The sequence below is a fragment of the Vicugna pacos genome, chromosome 2 (genome assembly GCF_048564905.1).
Source record: "Vicugna pacos chromosome 2, VicPac4, whole genome shotgun sequence".
Taxonomy (NCBI): domain Eukaryota; kingdom Metazoa; phylum Chordata; class Mammalia; order Artiodactyla; family Camelidae; genus Vicugna; species Vicugna pacos.
In genome coordinates, this window is record NC_132988.1 from 47,725,101 (window position 1) to 47,744,188 (window position 19,088).

General features: G+C 37.6%; 1 protein-coding gene across 3 annotated transcripts in view; it reads right to left on the bottom strand.

The window, feature by feature from the left end:
• TET2 (tet methylcytosine dioxygenase 2) overlaps window positions 1–19,088 on the bottom strand; it is a 119,496-nt gene that overhangs the window by 76,989 nt on the left and 23,419 nt on the right. For 2 of the 3 annotated variants that reach the window (XR_012059790.1, XM_006216167.4), the window contains exon 2: window positions 6,870–7,014. The gene's annotated coding sequence lies outside the window, so the exon portion shown is untranslated. Of the gene's footprint in view, window positions 1–6,832; window positions 7,015–19,088 lie in introns of all 3 variants that reach the window. The other variant, XM_072939418.1, reaches the window with a different exon arrangement.

Genomic DNA, 19,088 nt, shown 5'->3' on the forward strand with positions numbered 1-19,088 from the left:
AAATGCTCTCTAGAGATGCAGCATATTGATTTAGCCCTGCAGGCTTGCACACATTCCCAGCTATGTCCTCATAACATCACAAGGCACCCGGAAAGCACCGCCAAATACACGGCCTCCCACAGCAGCCTACGTTCTAAAGTTACGCTGACCGCTTTTCTCCTCTTACCTGAGAGTGAAAAAAAGAGCAGGGCAAAACACTGCTGGGTCAGAAAATCTATCATCAACTAAACTTTCTGGAATTTTCAAAACATTTCCTGCACTCATGTCTCACCAAACAAGGCCTTGAGTGTGTTTATTCATCAAAATTATCACCCAGTAGACACCATCCACAACAGCTTTCAAATTTCTCTTCCTATAGTTAAAACTTCTGTGCATTGATACTACTGGAATTAGAATATTCCTAAAGCCTCCCCAAATAGCCAACAAAAACATAAATCCCAGTTGTAATAAATTTAATTTGGGTAGGATACTTTAGGGGCGGGGGGTGGGGGGGAGCATCAAATGTTACTTAGACAAGCGTTAGTTACAATTGAGTATCTTGGAGATTCAAATTCTGCAATAATGTAACTTTGTATATGAGACTCTGAAAGTTCCAACTACTTACCCTCCCAGTTCCTCCTCCACCTCTGCCCACCCCCTTAAGGGGCAGGTGCTGTATCTATTTTAAGAAGGAGCCGTAGGGGACAAAGAATAAAAGATATGATCACAAAGTGAATTCCTTCTTTTAAAGAGTGTGATTAAGTGCCTACTATGTAACCGAAGACTGTGTGAGATGTTAGGAATGGAAGATAAGACACAGCCTTCGTCCTAGGGATTTTTAGAGTTTGTAGAGAAGACAGGCACACAGGAATACAGTAAGTGGAATGTGTGGGGGACAGCAGTGCCACATATAAGAGGTTTTGCTGATGAGAAACCTGAGCTGAGTCTTTAAGTGGAAAAAGGCAGTTAACCAGAAGAGCAGCAAGTACAAAGGCTTGAATGTGTGAAATATAACGTTATATTAAGGACCTATAGAGTTAGGAATAATTACATCACAGAATCTGAGGGACAGACAACATGGTGACAAGGAGGTTGAAGAGTAATGGAGAGCCAGATAAGGAATATCAAATACAGAGTTTGACTTACTTCCTGTAGGCCAGTGGTTTTCCAAACTGAGTTCTTTAGATAGCAAGCATTCACTCACAGAGTGATTCAGGCCTACATGGGCTGAACAGGGAGGTAGGTGGCCCTAAGAGCCCCGGCATTGCATCCATTTCTGCACCGACCAGATGAATTCTATTTTAATTGTAAAAACTTTGCAAGGGGTGGGGTGGGGGGGACTTGCTCTGCTTTAAAATACAGTTTGACAACAGGTATCCATCAAAGTCCCCCAAAGTATCCCTAAGGAGGGATATGCACAGTTACATTTGCATTTAAGAATGAGCATAATGGGGTACTTTAAACTGACTGCCAGGGAAAAAAAGGGGGGGGGGAATAGAAGCAGAGGGAACAACTAGGAAATGACTAATTCATGGAAAAAGGAAATTAAGAATGGCAAGGATGGGTAGAGGTGTGGACAAGCTGGATATAGGAGTATGAGTGGGAAAGAAAGTGGGAGAAGCTCTTGCCCAACAAGTTTGATGTTCTCAAGGAAGTAGGAAGCCAGCTAGCCAGGAGAATTTAAGGAAAGATGTGTGTGCCTGTGTGCCTGTGTGCATATGTGCAAGTGTGGAGGGGGATTCAAGATCTGGAAAAGGTGGCCAAGATTTTTTATTTGTTTGTTTGTTTTAAGGGCTCTCCAAAACCACCAAGATTCAAGGACTATAGGTGGTTTTGGCTGAAAATTACAAAAGTGTTATACACATATACAACATTAACTGTATTATCACAGATTCTCCAAGAAACCCATCACTTGCTCTTCCAATCTTTTCAACATTAAAAAAAAACCAAGATAACAAATTGATTTCACATTTAGCAGTGCCTTTCACCTTTTCTAAACAACTTAGATCTGTTTTATGAGAGAGGATGAAAATGTCCTTGTTAACTAGAAAAATTAACGAGGAAATGATTTTGTTAGATTAACATCTGTAATGAGAGAGAATAAGGAAAAGATTTGGTTAAACATCTATAAAGATGGGCAAACATCTCTAGTGCCGTTATTTGCATTGCAACTTTATTTCAGAATACACAGTGTTTTCACCAAGTCTCACTTATGCTTAAAATATCCTATGAGATCAATAGAGGCAAATGGTACTTCACCTGTCAATGGGGAAACTGAAACACAAGAATGGTGAAAATAACTTTCACAGGGGACAGCCTATTTTAGCCTGGCTGACTCGTTCTAAACTCAAAGTGTATGTCATGTGTGGACAGGCATTAATGCCAGAAATGCTATAGCACTATTTGTAACTTAGGGACTGCCAGAGTTCTCAGCAGAATCTCATGAGAATGTCAACAGTCTTCCATAATTCACTCTCTTGGGACATAGAGACTAAGAGACCAATCTGAGCCTTAAACACATAGAACTCAAGACACCGCAGATAACAAAGGTTTTGATTTCATACAGTTCAGTCATGGCTTGTATTATAACACAGCATGTGTATGGAGAAAGTAAAGAGATGTATAAAGAAAGGATTGTAGCACTGTTGTTAATAGAAAAATAAAATTTTCTCTTTTAAATACACTTCTGCCCCCTTGCTAGACAATTACATTTTATTAAAAGTAAGAAAATATTTAATAAGAAATAAATGGGTAGAAAGTAAGCATCTGAAGAGCACTGCATTAGATGATCTCTAGGGTCTGTTGTAGGTTAGAGTCCCATGACTCAAAGGATAAATTGATCAAGCTCGTTCAGTTTATGGGATTGGTCCATAAGAAAGGGACACTTGAAGTTTTAATTTTGAAATCCACGTGGTGATTTAAAGTTGAGATAACAAAAGCCATTTTTCTTCTGAAAAATAAACAGAACAGTACCATGATAGAAATAATTGTTCCATCTCAAACCACTGAAGAAAGAGAAGGATGACATCTTCAGCATGGGAGAATCTAAGCATATACAATGACCTTTTTCTAGTCTTATCAATGTTTCTTTGACCCTTTCTAAACAACATAGATCTGTTTCATGAGAAAAGGTAAAAATGTCCACATTAAGTAGAAAAATGGCCTCAAAACAGTGTTAATGGGCAAATCGAAACCTTCTAACTCTATTCTCCACAAGTTGTCAGGCAAAACACTTCTTATGGACGGCATGGAGACGGGGAGACAGGGAGCTGTCAATGTGAAGACCTGGAGCCAGCCCAGGTTCTGTCAGTAGCTAATGACAGGAACCCAGAGGGGTCCTGTATCATCTCTGGGTATCCTAGCTTCCCTACTTCCTGTAATGCCAAAACTTTAATTGGTCAATTTAAAACTTGAAGGGAAAACTGTGACACTTTGTGATCTCCTATGTGCAATTAGTGGTTAAATCTTCATGATTTTTCTCTAAATATATCAAACCTATCTTCCCTTTTCTGCCTTATTTCTATGACCATACTCCACATTCTCAACCTCACTCCTAAATCATTCCAACCACTTCCTCTATCTCCCTAATCTTCTAAACTTGTTGAAATAATAATATTGCTAAAGACCTGAATTTACCTTATTACTTACCTCTTCAGTTGCTCCTCAACATTTATACGACAGTATGTAATAATCTTTAGACAGGTCATAGGATTTTACAAAAATTAACCTCACCTATTTTTCCATCTTCTCTGCCATTACTTGCCAACTCTGTACAAGATCACCTGCCCCTGGCCTTTTCTTAGTGCACCTTCGCCCTCAAAGCCAACATCCTTTTTTCATTCCACCTCATGTTTCTCCTCCACTTCTCTGCACGGGGATGTCACTCCTTATTGTTTATTTGTTTTATGGCTGGTGGTGTGAGGACTATACGACTGTGAAGTGTATAAAAGTAACTTTAACTAGAACTCTTCTTTTGGAGATTTTTTTTCCAGCTTCACTGAGACATAAAATGACAAAACTAAGATACATAAAGCATACACGATAATGATTTTATATATACAGTAAGAAAGAATTCCCCTATCAGGTTGATCACCACATCCATCACCTCACACATTTAGGGTTTTTTTTTTTTGTTGTTGTTGTTCATTTGTTTGTTTTTGGTGAGAACACTTAAGTTCTACTCTCTTAGTGAATTTCAATTATATAATACAGTGTTATCAACAGTAGTCACCATGCTATATGTTAGATCCTCAGACCTTATTCATCTTGTAACTGAATGTCTGTACCCTTTTACCAACTACCCAAATTCTTCCTGTCCTTCAAGACTAGACCACAACTTTCCTTTGTGAAGTCTTCCCTTACCCGTTTTAGTCTAAATGGGCCCTGCCATTCTTTGAACTTCCAGCGTTCTTGTCTGCACCACTCACCTGGGCACCTGGGCACCTGTTTACTGGTGACATGACTGAGCTGTGTAAGATGTTCTGATTCTCTCTGAATCACTCTGAAAAAACTATTACTACCCCAGGGCTTTGTGACATTTCTCCTCTAACTGAAACACTCTTCCCCCATGTAACCTTATGGTATGTGTATATTATTTTTTTATGTTTTTACTCAAAAAAATAATTTTATCATGAGGTCTTTTCTGACTGCTCCATCTTTAGTTATTTATTCTCCATGCCTCCAATTTCCTTTCTCTGCCAACATTTTTATGCTGAGCACTTCTTGGTATTCGTCATACTATACATTTTTATTTATGTCTGTCTCCCACTCTATAAACAAGGAGAGAGATTTTCATCTATTTTGCTCATTCATGCATTCCAGTTCCTAAAGAGTGCCTGATATTTGATAGGTGGTCAAGAAATACTATTTGAATGAATTTAGTATTAAAAAACTAAAAGCAACATTACTAACAGTGATTAATAATAATAAAGAGATGTTAATTTAAAATTGAAAACTTACTGTATGCCCAGTCCTGCACATATTATCCATATGATATTATATAATTCCATTATTATTTAACTCAGACCTATTTCCCCTTTGCCAAATAAAACAAGGCTTAAAGGGGTTAAATAATTTCCCCAAGAACACACAGCTAATAAATATGACTAAAGTTAAGCCTTAGGCTTATTCACTATTGAAAATAAGTTCTAGGCTAAGCTTACCCAACTGTAAAAAAAAAATGCAAAATTAGATTATTTTGAGTATGAGAGAAGGACTCCTCCAGGAGTTACTTGAAAATCTTGTTTTAAAAAAGTAACAGCTAATATTTTAATTTCCTGGCCTCTTTTTTTTTGTCAGTAATTTATCTTATATTTTTCCCTAAACTTTTGCTTTTCCATACTTACCCACCCTTCACCTCCCAGAAGAGAAAATCTTCTGACTAATGTTATGCTTTCACTAAAGAGATAAAAATTCTATCTTAAAAATGTGTCTCCACTCTCATGTTAAGGCCAAGCACAGAACGAGCAGCCACAGTCCCCACAGTGAGAGGCAGAGAGCATCCACTAAGGGAGGAGGGGAAAAGCAGAGAATGCTCTATTCATAATTACCTAAGATTTTCCAGCATGAGAGGGGAAAGAGGAAGTCTATTTTCAGTGACAATGATTACTCTAAAAACATTAACATGCAAGGGGAAATTTTTCATTCTGAGAGTTACTACTGTGCTGAGTTCTCTTTCCCTTACACAGTGACTTAAAATTCCCAGGGCAGAGAGGTAATCTAGGCAGATGCACTTGCCCTGTGTCTCGAAAATGGCAACATCCAGGAATCATGGGAGTTTAACTGAGGACACCCTGGAAAGGATTTCTCAGCACCAGGTCAGTCTCTAAGAAGTATCAAATGGCAGAGTGGATACTTATATCCTCAGGCATCTGGAGTGAGGGCAGAGATTACAGCTGCACGGGCTTTTTAGAAGATTTGCTATGCTGAATGCATAAACAAGATCCAGTGAAACTAAAGCTGAATTACCTGCTAAAAGAGTTATAGAACGGGGGGAAAAAGCCTCATTCTTCTCTTTCTCCAGCTAGCCTGCATTTTTTTCCCTACAATGCATTTAACTGGCTTATGGTACAGGCAAACGTATATATAGTAGAGTTCATTCTAGCATTCATCATAAATATTTTGGGGAAAAAGATACACCAGTTCCCTCCTTCCACATGTCTATATAAATAATAATCTGATTAAAAAACAAACAAAAAAACAAAACCTTAGGTTGGGACACTCATTAACAGGTTTGTGGCATTCAGAACAAATTAGTCTTTATTAAAATCAACTATAAGAACATAACGAAAAAAGTGTCTTTCTCTCTGTCAGTACCTCTATTTGTACTTTCAGGAAAATCATGTGAAACAAATCCCATAGGCTCTCCTGAGATCTGTCATCCTAAGCTTGAATTCTCTGCTAGTTCCATGAGGCCAAGCGGTCGTGAAACCCAGCTGCCTAGGCTCAGGAGGTGCTCACTTCTCAGGCCAGCAAATGACCACAAATAGCACTTCTGGGGGATCCTCAACAAGACTGAGACAAAGTGGCTGTAAGTGAGGTCCACACGGAGAGGAGGCACACTGAGACAGGTGGCTAGAGACAGCACCTTTCTCATGCTGACCATTATATTTGAATGGTTCTTATCTCTCTTTCATTAAAAATGACAGACATTAAGAATCTGATAAAAATCTTTCCTCCAGGAAAAAAAAAATACATACATCAAAGTCAACACACAATTTTAACAGATTCAAGACCTTAAAATTTAACCCATGTGTCCTAAGCATAGATAACAGAGGCATTTGAGAGAGTTCAGAGTAACTTTAGAGTTGAAGGCTGGAAGAGAGGCTGACCATTAAATCAGGAATAAACTTACGCTTGTAAGCAAGTACCGACTGTCCCCAGGGTCTTACCAGCAGCTCTGCCCCTCACTGCTCCTCCTGGATCATGGCCTGCTGGCTGCTGCTGAGCCCATCTCCTGCTTCCACATGTGGCAGCTCAACAGGAGCAAGGGCGACTGACAGTCTCGGGAGGGTCTGCTGCTGAATGTTGGCCAGCCTGGAAAAGACACAGAGTCTGAGTATTTTTAAGTTAGCCAAAAGGAACAAGGCATGTACATCTGGTATGAAAGCTACTGCACAGAGTTTAAAGGTTTTAGACGCCTATAATTAGATATTTCCACCATGCCACTGGCTGCGAAAAAACTCGGGGCAGGAGGATCTTTCTCAAAGCAGTGAAACGCCCAACCACACCATAATATATGGTCTAATATTTGTAGAGCGGTTTGCAATATCCAAAGCATCTCTGCCTGCATTAGTGGTCCTCACATCTTGATTGCGGCCATCAATTAGGTTTGAGACTCACTGGCTTGTATTACTTCATCTGCTGAATCCAATGGTTCTCAGCCTTGGTTATAAAAGCATCACCTGGGGATAAAGCTGAGGCTTCAGGCTCAGAGAGTCTGATTTGTTGGCCTAAAATGAAGCCTCACTCCCCAGGTATCTCTAAGGTGCAGCTAGGATTGACAGTCACTAGGTTAAGTCCTTGTACGTGCTGAGGTGCAGCACTGGCTTAACTCACAAATAGGAAATACTTATTCCCAACACACTGTATCAAGGCAATGTGCTAAATGCTATGGAAAAAGTAAAGCATCATAACATGTGGCCCCTGTGCTCGGGGGCTTTAACTTAGCTGGACACATACTTTCAAAAGATCACACAATCACATAAATACTTTAGAAATATAACCAAACTAAAGCTTTACTGGTCAAAGATGTAGTGAAAATCCTGAGAGCTACAAAAACTAGAGATAACCATGCACTGAAATAAGGGGAAAAGATTAGTACACGGGGAAAGGCTTCTGCTGAGTTTTAAGGGCAGGGTGAAATTCAGAGAAAGAGGAAGAGGGGCAGGGCATTGTTTTCTGGGAAAGACACAGCTGCAAGAATATGCGAAGCAAACTGGGGGAGACTAAAACGCCCATTCGGATTGAAGGATTTCTATAAAGGAGCACTGGGAGGATTTGGAGACGCAGTTTTGAGCCAGAATGGAAAGAGTATGGGTAAAATGGCAAAGGAGTTGGGCCATTTTCCAGAATATCTGGAAACAGTATCTGAAATAGTATTGGAAGCTGCTGAAGGCTCATGTCCCGGGAGGTCTTGGTAAATTTACTGGGCTCTTAGTAAACGCCAGACACTGTGCTAGAAGCACTGTGTATGTTCACTCATTCAACACAAACATCTGGAGAGGTAGTTATTATTATTCCTATTTTACAGAGTCAGAAGGGAGATCACTTAATTTTCTCGAAGTTGCATAGCTAGAAATAGTAAGCTGAGACTGGGACGTGCTGTTTCTCTAGCAACATGGCATCATATAAGTCATGTATTAAGATTTAGGGTTTTTTAAATTGAGATATAATTCATACACCATAAAATTCATTCTTTTGAAGCATATAATTCTGTGGGTTCAGTATATTCAAAAAGTTGTGCCATGATCGCCACTACCAAATTCCAGAACAATTTCATCACTCCCAAAATAAATCCAGTCTTCCTTCATCCCTCCTCCACCTAATCAACTTTCAGTTTTTGTGGATTTGCCTATTCTGGAGATTTCAAATACATGGAATCATGAAACAGTTGGCTTTTTGGTTTTGATTTCTTTCGCTGAGCATTGCTTTCAAGCTTCACCTGTGTTTTAATATGTATCAGTACTTCATTCCTTTTTACAGCAGAGCAGAGTCCCACCCCATAGATATACCACACTCTATCTATCCATGATGCGTATCTGGGTTATTTCTACACTTGGGGTATTATGAAGAATGCTACTATGAACATTAATTTATAAATCTTTCTCTATTATGGTAAAATATATGTAAACATAAAATGTACTATTTTAACCACATTTTAAGTGGCATTAAGCACATTCACATTGTGGTGCAACCATCACCACCATCCATCTCTAGAACTTTTTCATTTTCTGAAAACTAAACTCTGTACCCATTAAATAACGCCCCCTTTTCCCCTCTCCCAAGCCCCTGACAACCACCATTCTACTTTGTCCCTAGGAAGTTGACTATTCTAGGTATCTTATGTAAGCAGAATCATATTTATCCTTCTGTGACTGGTTTATTTCACTTAGCATAATGTCTTCAAGATTCATCCATGTTGTGACGGGTCAGATTTCCCTCCTTTTTAAGGTAGGACAGTATTGCACTATACGTATATGCCACCTTTTGTTTTTCTATGTATCTGTTGAGAGACACAGATTGCTTCCACCTTTAGGATATGATCAGTAATGCCGCTTTCAACATAGGTGTTCATTGTTTATAAATTTTTGTATGGATATATGTTTTCAGTTCTCTTGGGAGTAGAATTCCTAGGGGGTGGAATCACTAGATCATATGATAATTCTATGTTTAACCTTTTGAGAAACTGCCAGACTGTTTTTTACAAAGCCTCTGTGCCATTTTACATTCCCATCAGCAATATGAGGATTGCTGTATGGGGATTCCAGTTTTTCCACACCCTCACTAACACTTGTTATTCTCTATTTTTTTAAAGCCATCCTAGTGGGAGTAATGAAGTAGAATATTTAGGGGTTATGATTCATTGTTGCAGTAGTTCAGGTATAAAATATAATTCTGAATAAGAGGGTGTCAGAGGAAATGAAATAAAATGATCAAGCAGAGAAATATTACTGGTTGAGAAATAAGTGGATATTAGTAACACTCTAGATGTAGGGAGAAAAAGAAAGTCAATTATAGTGATAAAGCTTTGAATTTGGCTATCTGGATGGATGATGGTATTAATCAGACAATTCTATAAAGGAATTTGACATGACAGAATATACTTTTGACATGATGTTTTTGAGGAATCTATGCATTTCAAATAAATAATCAGCAGACAGGTAAAGTTCAGCTTAGGGCGGGAAACAATGAAATACTTAATGATTTTAGGAAAGATCAAAGCAGCATTATTAGGACTAGAGGAGGGTCACCGTCTGTACATGCTTAGATTCCTAAGGCTGGGTTTAGTAACTTATTGACCAAACATCGAGAAAGGAAGGAAAGACTTGTCTTCCTGTTTTCTGTTTAAAATAGTAATACAAACCCCAAATGGGTAATGTATTCTTTACACTCAGAGTTTTATTGGAACTTAGTGTTGGATTTTTGGATTGGACTTTTATCTATACTGTGGGGCATTCAGGACAGCGGTGCCCTTGGCTCAGTGCGCCTGCTCTCTAAGGGCTGGCACAAGATGGGGAGTCCTGGAGAAATAAGTGTCACCACAAGCAGTTATCTGATTGGCTGGGAACCAAGCTGGCAAATTATCAAGGAGAACATGAAGTTCCAGTTTTCTATGCCCCAGACAGCCCCCTTATAAAGCAAGGCCATCTCAACAAACAGAATGTACACCTCGAAGAGACCACAAGGCTCCCATTAGAACACAGTTCCTCAATGGTCAGTGATCCTGGCTTTGTCCGGTTTGGGAAAGTCTCCAACGTGGTAACATTCAGGAATCAATACAGTGATGACTCACGTGCTTTGGGTATCAGTACTACTTAGGCTGCTGTTGTAAACAGTCTCAAAGAAAATGTGCAACACTGTCAGTCTGCTTATACATTGAGTTTTCCCTCTGATATGCTGAGATGATAAGAACAAAATCACTCAGAAGGAAAAACAGAAAAAAAACATGAAGGGTAACTGCTGCAAACGACAGCAGGTTAAGGTCAGAGTCACGGAGACAAAAGGAGAGAAATATAAGAATGAAAGCCTGTGAGCATATTTAAATGTTCTCGCTCCCACATATCCACATGTTTAATTGAATGAAATAAACCTCACGGTCAAAATCACAGTCTTTCTGAGGATGATGTGGTTCCAACACAGATTTTTCTTTTGCTTCCCTAAATTAAAGCTTATTCTGGTAATTTTACCTTCATCAACTATCCACTGTGTTTTAAAAGGATAGTATCTTTCTGCAATTTGTTCTTTACTGAATGCATTCTGAGTTAACTTAGTCTTCAAACCACGATCAGTCCTGTCCCTTAGCACACACCTTGTGGGTGGCAGGCCTCCAGAGCTGTGCTCTTATCCACCGTGCTTCACAGCCTCCACCAGCTTGTAGGAGAGTCGATGAAGAATACATTTCAGTTTGGTGAAAGGTAAGTTATTCTATATTTCAAACCCTAGAAGCGGATATTTTCCTTCAAAAGTGAAACAAAACTTCTCTTTACAAACCAGTCACTCTACTATAGACATGCATATATATCAATGCCTGCTATTCATTGTGTACAAACATCTTCCTTTGGGGCCTTCAATACATTCTCCTTTCAGTCGATGGATCCTCCACTGATCAAGTCATTAAATACTTCCATCACAAACAGGGCACTATGTTTAATCTGTTGGATCTAGTCCTTCCTTTCCCCTGTGCACTATTCGTCCCCCCTCATTGCAGGTCTCGTCAAAGCTTCCCAGCAATGGGTGTTTCCTTCCTGCTGTCATGCTGCTTCCCTGTCCATGTGATCCTCCTCCAGGTCTAAATGGGGTCAGACTGGAAGTTCCCTGAACAGCAGGTTACTGACCTCAGCAGGACATCCCCAGGAGTCAGTTCTCCTCTGCCCTTCTCCCCCGCCCCCACCATGCACAAGCACGTACACATGCTCATTCTCTACCCATCTCGGTCCCTCTCTCCACAAGTAAATGATCCCAACTGTAAGGTGCCCAAAGGGAAGTGCTATTTCAGGATGTCGGCTACTTGGCAGCAATGGCTGTTCTATTAATGCTTAAAAAAAAAAAAATCACTACAGTAGTTAAAGATCTAAGAGGAAAACTAAAGGAAATCCTTATACATACTTACTCTCTGTGCTTCCTAAGACAAAGTGGTGACTCCAAAGAAAAATTCAGTAAGCATTTACAGAACAAATTCCACTAAGATAAAATGTGTGTATGTGTATATATGCATACACACACACACACACACACACACCAGACAAGCTTGCTTCTAATGAACAGCCTTTACAGAGCTAAAATTGCCAAACGAAGCTGAAATATTAGGCAGCAGTTATAAACTGACATAGTATTTCCAGTGCACAAAGAAATTAAGAACCAAACACAGAAATGTAGAGGTACAGGTATAAATTCACTGGACACTGTGAATATATTATCAGATCCATTTACATACCTTCCAGAAACAAAAGTTATGAGGGAGTAGATATTCTTTAAAAACCAAGATGGCAAATCCACAGTAAAAGAACATACTGAGTAAAATTCAAGCAGAAAAAGTACATGTAAATTCTTGCATTTGAAATGTAAACTTTTTCTTATTTAACTAGAGTTGATTTATAATATTCTGTTAGTTTCAGGTGCACGGCTTCATATTCTTTTTCATTACAAGATACTGAATATAGTTTCATGTGCTATACAGTAAATCCTTGTTGTTTATCTATTTTAAGTATATCAGTGTGTATATATTAATCCCATACTCCTAATTTATCCCTCCCCTTCCCCTTTCCCCTTTGGTAACTGTAACTTTGTTTTCTTTGTGAGTTTGCCTCTGTTTTGTAAATAAGTTCATTTGTATTATTATTATTATTATTTCAGATTTCACATATAAGTGATATCATGTAATATCTGTCTTTCTCTACCTGACTTACTTCACTTAGTATGATCATCTCTAGGCGCCTCCATGTTGCTGCAAATGGCAATGTTTCATTTTTTATGGCTGAGTAATACTCCATTGTGTGTGTGTGTATACACACATCCATATATACACATAATATATCACATCTTTTTGCATTCATCTGTTGATAAACATTTAGGTTGCTTCCATGTCTCGGCTATTGTGAACAGTGCTACCATGAACAATGGGATGCATGTATCTTCTTTAATTAGAGTTTTTGTCTTTTCTGGATATATGCCCAGGAGTGGAATTGCTGGATCAAATGGTAACTCTATTTGTAGTTTTTAAAGGAATTGTTTTCCATAGTGTGAAAAGCAAACATTTCTGTGACACTGTTAACACTTGCCAATATTTGACCTCTTTGGTCAGAGACAAGGCTATCATAAGCAAGTGGAGGTGTGCCCAATGTCTTAACTCTGAAAAGCCAGTAGAGGATATAGTTTATTTTTCATCCACTAAAACAGGAAACATAATTCTCTGCAACAGAATTGCCATTCCCAACGTCCAAGCATTTTGGGGATCTCCTCTAGAACTTCCATGTAGTGGAGGAGAAGAGGAGGACAAAGAAGAGGAAAGAGGTGAAGAAAAGTGTGTGCCCTGATTTTAGTAGTTCATCTGTTATTTCCTTTTTCTCCACACAAGGAACTTTCGCTATTGGTGACTGTATTTAAATGGCTGACTGCAGGACAACGTTTCTGTTAGAAGCTAGGTTTCGAGCTGAATCTCAGAAGAAACTTCTCATCCGTAACTCTCACCCATAAACAAATAAGCAAACTACTGAAGTAGGAAGGTAAGAGAGAGAACCAAAGAATAACTCCAGCTCAGGTTCTAATTCTGCCACTAATCCTCCATAGCAGCATGACCTTGAGCCAAGCATTTAAGGAAACTGAGGATTAGAGAAGTCTATAATATGTTGAATTGTATTATCTCTTCCCAAACCAGACTTTATGGTGTTTAAGGCATTATGATTCTATGATTTAGATACCATCTAATTCGATACAGATGGAACAAATACATGTATAAGAAAAAGAGTTATTACACAGATAAATACAGTGTAAAAACACAAGCAAAATTATATTGGTAGGATTATCCCAATTTAAATATACTCATTCAGTATTACATCTATCAAAATTCATCAAATTATACATTTGAAATATGTATACTTTACTGTACAGGAAACATACTATGATAAATGTGTTTTTAAAAAGGCAATAAATAAATTCATTCAGTATTAAAACTTTATAACGAATAATCCTTCAATTGTACTATAATTTAAGGTAACTGTAAACTAATAGCCACAATGCTTACTGAGTTCAAAAAAATTCTTCTACGATGAGTATCCTGTGCCTTTAGATTTGGTAATACAATATTATGAGGTGACGTATTAAATTTTTCTGAGTAATGAGGCTACTACTACGGTTCATTTAGATTGAACAGCTACATCCACTTTTAACAGCCATAGATAGAGGATCAGTAACTTGGTAGACTGTGAGAGCTTTACAAAAAACTGCTTCAAATCTATAACATTAACCAAGGTATTTTAAAGATGAATTCATTATTCCTACATTTTAGGGAAATTACTAGGTGTATATTAACCCCACCTTACCATTTCTTTTAGATAGATGAGGAGTAAAGAATAATTTTTCAAGAATGAATTTTTAATCATTGATTATTATGTAAGTTATTCATAGCCCAAAGAATACCATCTGCAAGGATGCTGCAAGTCATATGAACTAAGGCTTAAAGCCAGTACATTAATAACATCAATACAAACACCAAAGGATCAGTGAGAACATTTCTAATGCTTGATGAGATAACTGTGTATAAAATGAAATTTTATACTATATAACTGACAATGTTTGATACATCACTATTTTTTAAAACCAATGTTACTTCAGTTATAATACTGTCTACATGTTTCATTCTAAAAATGTAAACAAGGAAATTTCATCAAACTTTATTTCCAATAAAAAGGCAAAGGAAGGTGACTGGAAAACATAAATTTCCCAAAATTCTAATTTTCTCTTTCTCCTTAAAGTACATAGAAAATATTTCAGAATATTTAGGAAAACTCTAGTTATGTTTACTTTTTACCTGGATTGTTAAAAGACAAATTATGCATTTTACAAAATGGGAAGTGTCACTAACATGACAGAAAATATTTGTACCTTAAGGTATTCCTAAAAACAGTTCAGCAAACATCAAGTTAAGATAAATAAATTGTGACCCTCTTGCTATACATGAGTGATAATCAAAATATTTAACAGCTGGCATGTCAAACATGGGTCTTAGTGAGGGAGGAGGGTCCTAGGGGCCACCTACGGGTCACACATTATTATTTTAGCTGCAGGATTGTGGGGAGGTCCAGGGAGTCATGGAGCGGGAGCTACAGTATCTTAGTGCAGCAGAATTCTCTGGCTACCTCAGAAATATTTCAGCAACCATCAGCACAGCCACACTCATGTTTTCCTGCTGCATACCAGCTCTTGTTGCTTGTATGAATCTTAAATAAGGGAGTTTTTTTTAAAAAAGGCATTTAGCAATTGTTGAAATACCGCTTGTTATTAGAGAAAATGTAACTATTAACTTTGGCAGCAGCTAGAAAGAAACATCATGAAGAAAATTTGATGGAAGTAATAAAACTTAAAGATGAAAGGTTCTTTTTAATTTTTAAAATTATACATGAAAATTATGTAAAATGTTTGTGATTTTTTAACTTATTTAAAAACTAAAATATAAGGTTAAACTTTCAGGTCATGACCAGGATGACAGAATGTAAATACACTTTTCCCTAAATAAAGAAAATGTTTAGTATAAGTAGCTGTATATTCGATCACACTTAAGACTGGAAGTCATATAAATAACTGAGAAATCCAAATAGATACTTTAATAACAAAATTTCGATATAGTGTTTTCGTAAAACTATCATTTTCAAATTAAAATGGATTTTCAAATACTTCCTGGAGGTGGAGTACACCTACCGTTGCTTAGAAGTTGATTTCTTAAAAACAAGCAGATCATAATGTTGAGGAAATGGCAGCATAATTAAAAAGTATTTGATGCCATGTTCCAGAGATGTAGGATGTGGTCCATATAGAACTGCACATTTAAAAAAATGCTTTATATCATTTTTTTATTTGCTACTTCTAGGTGAAACATACAAATATCAAGAGAACAGGAATTTATTGTTGTTGTTGACTGTTCTCTTGTTGAAAGGGATTAAAATCACCTAGCAACCTCAGTGTTGTAGAAACCAAAATAATAGAAGAGTTGGTTGTCAACTACCAGTTCGTCTAAAACGGAAGAGTGCAAGCAAGTAGGAAAGTACTATTTTGCTACAGTTCTTTGTCACACATTTTTCATCACATGACAAAGTGAAAATCATCGAGAAACTCCCAAGAAGAAGAAACTCCTCTGAAAGCATAGTAATTGTGACTAATTTGAGAGTTTATAAACCATGACCACACAGAAACACACACACACAACATACACTCCAAAAAGGAAAATAACAAAAAGACTTGGCCAAAGAGTACACAGGTCATAGCTTAGAAAGGAGGACTGAATAATGGAAACTTTGTTAAGGGCTTTAAAACATTCTAGGTAGAAATAGAAATGGGCATAATAATAATGATTAATGGCACCAGTGGCTATTTTTAAACTTACTTTGGTAGAGGCAAGCGAGGAATGAAAATTAAAGTAGGACACGAGGTAGGGAAAGCAACTTGAACACAGAGGCATAAATATGAAGACTGGAGTTATAAAGAATGACAATAAGGGCAATATCAATAAAAATGTAAAATACTATTTGTGATGATGGGATAGACAAGTAAATGGTGGAGAATATTTAAACTTCAGAACTTTTTTTTTTTGAGTGTCATGATATCCCAGAGTGTAAAAACTAAGCTCTAAAATAAATCAATATAAGCTAGCTCCCTTGTAAAACAAAGAAACTATATATCTTAAAACAAAAGAGCTCAGTAATTATAGAACATGTGTGCACATATTTTATACATGTGCAAGTATGAGAGCAGGAATGTGAGAACATGTTACTTTCATCTATGTATTACTGACTGAGGTTTTGGAATGTGTGGCAGTATTTTTAGACAGTGAAAGACTAAAATCACCATTTCAAAACCATCATTGAGCTTGGAGTTTGGGGAAAAAAGGAGCAGGTGACTCTGCCTTTAGAGAAGGATGTCTGGGGAAAGCCCTTTGGGCCAAGCTGACTCAGGCTGACAGGCTGTGGAAATCAATACTAGATGTCTTGATTCATCATGGACTCTGAGGGGATGAGCAGCTAAATGACAACTGGAACATTAACTCCTTATACTTGGAGACGTAAGCGTGTCATATCTAAGAAAGGTCAATTGTCAGCTGACCAGAAAGGCATAGATACTCTAACCTCCAAGAATGAGTCAGTAAAAGATGAGAAGGGAAACAAATGAGCAACCACTAGTATATGCATGTTCTCTCAGCTTGGCAGCCATTAAAAGCCAGATACTCTGCATGCTAGAAGAACCTCTTTCCTTCTGAGAAAGATGAGTAATACTGAAGAACCTAATACTGGGATGAACTTAACCAGGTCTCACTAGGAATGCAGCTGCTTTACAGAACCTCACTGCAGACACTCAGAGTGGGATGTCAATCTTCTCTCCAACAACTGTCACTAAAATGATTTAACACTCTAGGTTTATGCCGGGTCAGTGTACACAGGTCATCTCCAGAGCCATGAATGAAGTCATGCTTTATCAGAAAGCAGGTCAGAGGTGACATAAATCATCTAAGTGTAACAGCTGGCTAAATACAACTTTCTATGATAAGCACTCATTTCCTAAATGAAGAGGATATATATCCTTCATTTATTGAGGAGTGATGAGGAGAGAAATCCTCACATAAAACCAAACAAGACTTTTTCATCTTCAATACTCTGGGGAAAGGCACAGAGTCTGCAGGTACATGAATTTGGCTCATAGCCTCTGACGTCTCATGGGCACTGAGTGAAGCTCGCCTGCTGACCGCCTTGTGAACAACCCCCACCCCTCCTCCACTCACCTTTCTTATGGACTGGTGCTAACTGTTCATTGCAAATAGGATTATGAGTCAATTAAGAAGGAGATTAGGTTACTTCCTTAACCTCAGGTTGAAAAACCAAGTGTCAATAGAGGACTTGGAGTGAAACACTGCAGCCACCCAAAGGAGAAACAGAAAATACTCTTACTGTCTAGCTTATTTTCTTTTTATGGTTTTTTCAGGTTGCTTTACATTTTTTAAAATTAAAATTTACTTTTTAGAGCAGATTCAGGTTCACTCTAAAATTTAGCAGAAAGTTCAGTGGTTTGCCATACTTCCGTCCACACACATGTATAACCTCCCCCCACTGTGAACATCCCTTTCCCAAGTGGTGCATTTGTTACAGCTGAGCAGCCTACACTGACGCATCATTACCGCATCACTATCACCCTAGGTCCATAGTTGACATTAGGGTTCACTCTTGATACTGTACATTCTATGAGTTTTGACAGATATAGAAGGACATATATCCACATTATAGTATATTACAGAATAGTTTCACTACCCAATTCAAGTCTTCTGTTGACAATTGGAAAGCAGTATGGAGGTTCCTTAAAACAAACAAACAAAAAACCTAAAAATAGAGCTGCCATATGATCCTGAATATATCCTGAAAAGATAAAAACTCTAATTTGAAAAGATACGTGCACTCCAATGTTCACAGCAGCAGTGTAGACACACACATGCACACACACACAAAATGTAATGTTATTCAGCTATAAAAAAAAAAGAATAAAATATGGCCATTGCAGCAACATGGATGGACCTAGAGTATATCATACTAGGTAATGTAAATCAGACAGAGAAAGATAAATACTATATAATATCATTTATATTTGGAATCTAAAAATAATCGAAATGAATCCATATACAAAACAGAAAAGGACTCACAGACATAGAAAACAAATTCATGGTTACCAAAAGGGAAAAGGAGAGGCAGGGATACATTAGGAGTATGGGATTAACAGATATAAACTACTGTATGTAAAATAGATAAGCAACAAGGATTTACTGTATAGCCCAGGAATCTTCAGTATCTTAGCCTATAATGGAAATAATCTGAAAAAAGATATAGCTAAATCACTTTGCTGCAACCTGAAACTGACATTATAAATTAACTATATTTTAATTAAAAAGTTTCTTCTTGTGATAAGAACTCTTGGGATTTACTCTTAACAACTTTAATATATAATATACAGCAGTGTTAATTATATTTATCATGTTGTACATTACATCCCTAGTACTTAGAATAGAACTAGATGTTTGTACTTTGACTGCCTTCATTCAATCTCCCTCCCCCCACCTCTCATAACCACAAATCTTTTTCTGAGTTTTTTTGCTTGATTTTAAAGTATAATTGACCTACAACACTATGTTAGCTCGTTCC